Source organism: Phyllobates terribilis, unplaced genomic scaffold (genome assembly GCF_046119375.1).
Source record: "Phyllobates terribilis strain yellow unplaced genomic scaffold, ASM4611937v1 Scaffold_9__5_contigs__length_417890890, whole genome shotgun sequence".
Lineage (NCBI taxonomy): Eukaryota > Metazoa > Chordata > Amphibia > Anura > Dendrobatidae > Phyllobates > Phyllobates terribilis.
Genome location: NW_027362769.1, coordinates 408,846,329 through 408,853,694, shown reverse-complemented (window position 1 = coordinate 408,853,694; position 7,366 = coordinate 408,846,329).

Here is a 7,366-nt window from a genome sequence, read left to right as displayed (position 1 = left end):
TGTAATGACTCTACGTAATAGATCCCTCTGTGTGTAATGACTCTATATAATAGATCCCTCTGTGTGTAATGACTCTATATAATAGATCCCTCTGTGTGTAATGACTATATAATAGATCGCTCTGCGTGTAATGACTCTATATAGTAGATCCATCTGTGTGTAATGACTCTATATAATAGAACCCTCTGTGTAATGACTCTATATAATAGATCCCTCTGTGTGTAATGACTTTATATAATAGATCCCTCTGTGTGTAATGACTCTATATAATAGATCCCTCTGTGTGTAATGACTCCATATAATAGATCCCTGTGTGTAATGACTCCATATACTAGATCCCTGTGTGTGTAATGACTCTATATAATAGATCCCTCTGTGTGTAATGACTCCATATAATAGATCCCTCTGTGTAATGACTCTATATAAAAAATCCCTCTGTGTGTAATGACTCTATATAAAAAATCCCTCTGTGTGTAATGACTCCATGTAATAGATCACTCTGTGTGTAATGACTATATAATAGATTCCTCTGTTTGTAATGACTCTATATAATAGATCCCTCTGCGTGTAATGACTTTATATAATAGATCCCTGTCTGTAATGACTCTATGTAATAGATCCCTCTGTGTGTAATGACTTTATATAATAGATCCCTCTGTGTGTAATGACTCTATATAATAGATCTCTCTGTGTGTAATGACTCAATATAATAGATCCCTCTGTCTGTAATGACTCTATATAATAGATCCCTCTGTGTGTAATGACTCTATATAATAGATCCCTCTGTGTGTAATGCCTCTATATAATAGATGCCTGTGTCTGTAATGACTCTATATAATAGATCCCTCTGTGTATAATGACTCTATATAATAGATCACTCTGTGTGTAATGACTCTATTTAATAGATCCCTCTGTGTGTAATGACTCCATATAATAGATCCCTCTGTGTAATGACACTATATAATAGATCCCTCTGTGTGTAATGACTCTATATAATAGATCCCTCTGTGTGTAATGACTCTATATAATAGATCCCTCTGCGTGTAATGACTCTATAAAATAGATCCCTCTGCGTGTAATGACTCTATATATTAGATCCTTCTGCGTGTAATGACTCTATATAATAGATCCCTCTGTGTGTAATGACTCTATATAATAGATCCCTCTGTGTGTAATGACTCTATATAATAGATCCCTCTGTGTGTAATGACTCTATATAATAGATCGCTCTGCTTGTAGTGACTCTATATAATAGATCCCTCTGTGTGTAATGACTTTATATAATAGATCCCTCTGTGTGTAATGACTCTATATAACAGCTCCCTCTGCGTGTAATGACTCTACGTAATAGATCCCTCTATGTGTAATGACTCTATATAATAGATCCCTCTGTGTGTAATGACTCTATATAATAGATCCCTCTGTGTGTAATGACTATATAATAGATCGCTCTGCGTGTAATGACTCTATATAGTAGATCCATCTGTGTGTAATGACTCTACATAATAGAACCCTCTGTGTAATGACTCTATATAATAGATCCCTCTGTGTTTAATGACTTTATATAATAGATCCCTCTGTGTGTAATGACTCTATATAATAGATCCCTCTGTGTGTAATGACTCTATATAATAGATCACTCTGTGTGTAATGACTCTATATAATAGATCCCTCTGTATGTAATGACTCTATATAATAGATCACTCTGTGTGTAATGACTATATAATAAATTCCTCTGTAATGACTCTATATAATAGATCCCTCTGTGTGTAATGACTCTATATAATAGATCCCTCTGTGTGTAATGCCTCTATATAATAGATCCCTCTGTGTGTAATGTCTCTATAAAATAGATCCCTCTGTGTGTAATGACTCTATATAAAAGATCCCTCTGTGTGTAATGACTCTATATAATAGATCCCTCTGTGTGTATTGACTCTATATAATAGATCCCTCTGTGTATAATGACTCTATATAATAGATCCCTCTGTGTGTATTGACTCCATGTAATAGATCCCGCTGTCTGTAATGACTCTATATAATAGATCACTCTGTGTGTAATGACTCTATATAATAGATCGCTCTGTGTGTAATGACTCTATATAATAGATCCCTCTGTGTGTAATGAGTCTATATAATAGATCCCTCTGTGTGTAATGACTCTATATAATAGATCTCTTCGTGTGTAATGACTCAATATAATAGATCCCTCTGTGTGCATTGACTCTATATAATAGATCCCTCTGTGTGTAATGACTCTATATAATAGATCTCTCTGTGTGTAATAACACTATATAATAGATCCCTCTGTGTGTAATGACTCTATATAATAGATCCCTCTGTGTGTAATGACTCTATATAATAGATCCCTCTGTGTGTAATGACTCTATAAAATAGATCCCTCTGCGTGTAATGACTCTATATAATAGATCCTTCTGTGTGTAATGACTCTATATAATAGATCCCTCTGTGTGTAATGACTCTTTATAATAGATCCCTCTGTGTGTAATGACTCTATATAATAGATCCCTCTGTGTGTAATGACTCTATATAATACATCGCTCTGCATGTAATGACTCTATATAATAGATCCCTATGTCTGTAATGACTCTATATAGAAGATCCCTCTGTGTGTAATGACTCTATATAATAGATCCCTCTGTGTAATGACTCTATATAATAGATCCCTCTGTGTGTAATGACTTTATATAATAGATCCCTCTGTGTGTAATGACTCTATATAATAGATCACTCTGTGTGTAATGACTCTATATAATAGATCCCTCTGTGTGTAATGATTCTATATAATAGATCCCTCTGTGTGTAATGACTCTATATAATAGATTCCTCTGTTTGTAATGACTCTATATAATAGATCCCTCTGCGTGTAATGACTTTATATAATAGAACCCTGTCTGTAATGACTCTATGTAATAGATCCCTCTGTGTGTAATGACTTTATATAATAGATCCCTCTGTGTGTAATGACTCTATATAATAGATCACTCTGTGTGTAATGACTCTATATAATAGATCCCTCTGTATGTAATGACTCTATATAATAGATCACTCTGTGTGTAATGACTATATAATAAATTCCTCTGTAATGACTCTATATAATAGATCCCTCTGTGTGTAATGACTCTATATAATAGATCCCTCTGTGTGTAATGCCTCTATATAATAGATCCCTCTGTGTGTAATGTCTCTATAAAATAGATCCCTCTGTGTGTAATGACTCTATATAAAAGATCCCTCTGTGTGTAATGACTCTATATAATAGATCCCTCTGTGTGTATTGACTCTATATAATAGATCCCTCTGTGTATAATGACTCTATATAATAGATCCCTCTGTGTGTATTGACTCCATGTAATAGATCCCGCTGTCTGTAATGACTCTATATAATAGATCACTCTGTGTGTAATGACTCTATATAATAGATCGCTCTGTGTGTAATGACTCTATATAATAGATCCCTCTGTGTGTAATGAGTCTATATAATAGATCCCTCTGTGTGTAATGACTCTATATAATAGATCTCTTCGTGTGTAATGACTCAATATAATAGATCCCTCTGTGTGCATTGACTCTATATAATAGATCCCTCTGTGTGTAATGACTCTATATAATAGATCTCTCTGTGTGTAATAACACTATATAATAGATCCCTCTGTGTGTAATGACTCTATATAATAGATCCCTCTGTGTGTAATGACTCTATATAATAGATCCCTCTGTGTGTAATGACTCTATAAAATAGATCCCTCTGCGTGTAATGACTCTATATAATAGATCCTTCTGTGTGTAATGACTCTATATAATAGATCCCTCTGTGTGTAATGACTCTTTATAATAGATCCCTCTGTGTGTAATGACTCTATATAATAGATCCCTCTGTGTGTAATGACTCTATATAATACATCGCTCTGCATGTAATGACTCTATATAATAGATCCCTATGTCTGTAATGACTCTATATAGAAGATCCCTCTGTGTGTAATGACTCTATATAATAGATCCCTCTGTGTAATGACTCTATATAATAGATCCCTCTGTGTGTAATGACTTTATATAATAGATCCCTCTGTGTGTAATAACTCTATATAATAGATCACTCTGTGTGTAATGACTCTATATAATAGATCCCTCTGTGTGTAATGATTCTATATAATAGATCCCTCTGTGTGTAATGACTCTATATAATAGATTCCTCTGTTTGTAATGACTCTATATAATAGATCCCTCTGCGTGTAATGACTTTATATAATAGATCCCTGTCTGTAATGACTCTATGTAATAGATCCCTCTGTGTGTAATGACTTTATATAATAGATCCCTCTGTGTGTAATGACTCTATATAATAGATCTCTCTGTGTGTAATGACTCAATATAATAGATCCCTCTGTCTGTAATGACTCTATATAATAGATCCCTCTGTGTGTAATGACTCTATATAATAGATCCCTCTGTGTGTAATGCCTCTATATAATAGATGCCTGTGTCTGTAATGACTCTATATAATAGATCCCTCTGTGTATAATGACTCTATATAATAGATCACTCTGTGTGTAATGACTCTATTTAATAGATCCCTCTGTGTGTAATGACTCCATATAATAGATCCCTCTGTGTAATGACACTATATAATAGATCCCTCTGTGTGTAATGACTCTATATAATAGATCCCTCTGTGTGTAATGACTCTATATAATAGATCCCTCTGCGTGTAATGACTCTATAAAATAGATCCCTCTGCGTGTAATGACTCTATATATTAGATCCTTCTGCGTGTAATGACTCTATATATTAGATCCCTCTGTGTGTAATGACTCTATATAATAGATCCCTCTGTGTGTAATGACTCTATATAATAGATCCCTCTGTGTGTAATGACTCTATATAATAGATCGCTCTGCTTGTAGTGACTCTATATAATAGATCCCTCTGTGTGTAATGACTTTATATAATAGATCCCTCTGTGTGTAATGACTCTATATAACAGCTCCCTCTGCGTGTAATGACTCTACGTAATAGATCCCTCTATGTGTAATGACTCTATATAATAGATCCCTCTGTGTGTAATGACTCTATATAATAGATCCCTCTGTGTGTAATGACTATATAATAGATCGCTCTGCGTGTAATGACTCTATATAGTAGATCCATCTGTGTGTAATGACTCTACATAATAGAACCCTCTGTGTAATGACTCTATATAATAGATCCCTCTGTGTTTAATGACTTTATATAATAGATCCCTCTGTGTGTAATGACTCTATATAATAGATCCCTCTGTGTGTAATGACTCTATATAATAGATCACTCTGTGTGTAATGACTCTATATAATAGATCCCTCTGTATGTAATGACTCTATATAATAGATCACTCTGTGTGTAATGACTATATAATAAATTCCTCTGTAATGACTCTATATAATAGATCCCTCTGTGTGTAATGACTCTATATAATAGATCCCTCTGTGTGTAATGCCTCTATATAATAGATCCCTCTGTGTGTAATGTCTCTATAAAATAGATCCCTCTGTGTGTAATGACTCTATATAAAAGATCCCTCTGTGTGTAATGACTCTATATAATAGATCCCTCTGTGTGTATTGACTCTATATAATAGATCCCTCTGTGTATAATGACTCTATATAATAGATCCCTCTGTGTGTATTGACTCCATGTAATAGATCCCGCTGTCTGTAATGACTCTATATAATAGATCACTCTGTGTGTAATGACTCTATATAATAGATCGCTCTGTGTGTAATGACTCTATATAATAGATCCCTCTGTGTGTAATGAGTCTATATAATAGATCCCTCTGTGTGTAATGACTCTATATAATAGATCTCTTTGTGTGTAATGACTCAATATAATAGATCCCTCTGTGTGCATTGACTCTATATAATAGATCCCTCTGTGTGTAATGACTCTATATAATAGATCTCTCTGTGTGTAATAACACTATATAATAGATCCCTCTGTGTGTAATGACTCTATATAATAGATCCCTCTGTGTGTAATGCCTCTATATAATAGATCCCTCTGTGTGTAATGTCTCTATAAAATAGATCCCTCTGTGTGTAATGATTCTATATAATAGATCCCTCTGTGTGTAATGACTCTATATAATAGATTCCTCTGTTTGTAATGACTCTATATAATAGATCCCTCTGCGTGTAATGACTTTATATAATAGATCCCTGTCTGTAATGACTCTATGTAATAGATCCCTCTGTGTGTAATGACTTTATATAATAGATCCCTCTGTGTGTAATGACTCTATATAATAGATCTCTCTGTGTGTAATGACTCAATATAATAGATCCCTCTGTCTGTAATGACTCTATATAATAGATCCCTCTGTGTGTAATGACTCTATATAATAGATCCCTCTGTGTGTAATGCCTCTATATAATAGATGCCTGTGTCTGTAATGACTCTATATAATAGATCCCTCTGTGTATAATGACTCTATATAATAGATCACTCTGTGTGTAATGACTCTATTTAATAGATCCCTCTGTGTGTAATGACTCCATATAATAGATCCCTCTGTGTAATGACACTATATAATAGATCCCTCTGTGTGTAATGACTCTATATAATAGATCCCTCTGTGTGTAATGACTCTATATAATAGATCCCTCTGCGTGTAATGACTCTATAAAATAGATCCCTCTGCGTGTAATGACTCTATATATTAGATCCTTCTGCGTGTAATGACTCTATATATTAGATCCCTCTGTGTGTAATGACTCTATATAATAGATCCCTCTGTGTGTAATGACTCTATATAATAGATCCCTCTGTGTGTAATGACTCTATATAATAGATCGCTCTGCTTGTAGTGACTCTATATAATAGATCCCTCTGTGTGTAATGACTCTATATAATAGATCCCTCTGTGTGTAATGCCTCTATATAAAAGATCCCTCTGTGTGTAATGACTCTATATAATACATCGCTCTGCATGTAATGACTCTATATAATAGATCCCTCTGTCTGTAATGACTCTATATAATAGATCCCTCTGTGTGTAATGACTCTATATAATAGATCCCTCTGTGTAATGACTCTATATAATAGATCCCTCTGTGTGTAATGACTTTATATAATAGATCCCTCTGTGTGTAATGACTCTATATAATAGATCACTTTGTGTGTAATGACTCTATATAATAGATCCCTCTGTGTGTAATGATTCTATATAATAGATCCCTCTGTGTGTAATGACTCTATATAATAGATCCCTCTGTGTGTAATGACTCTATATAATAGATCCCTCTGTGTGTAATGCCTCTATATAATAGATGCCTGTGTCTGTAATGACTCTATATAATAGATCCCTCTG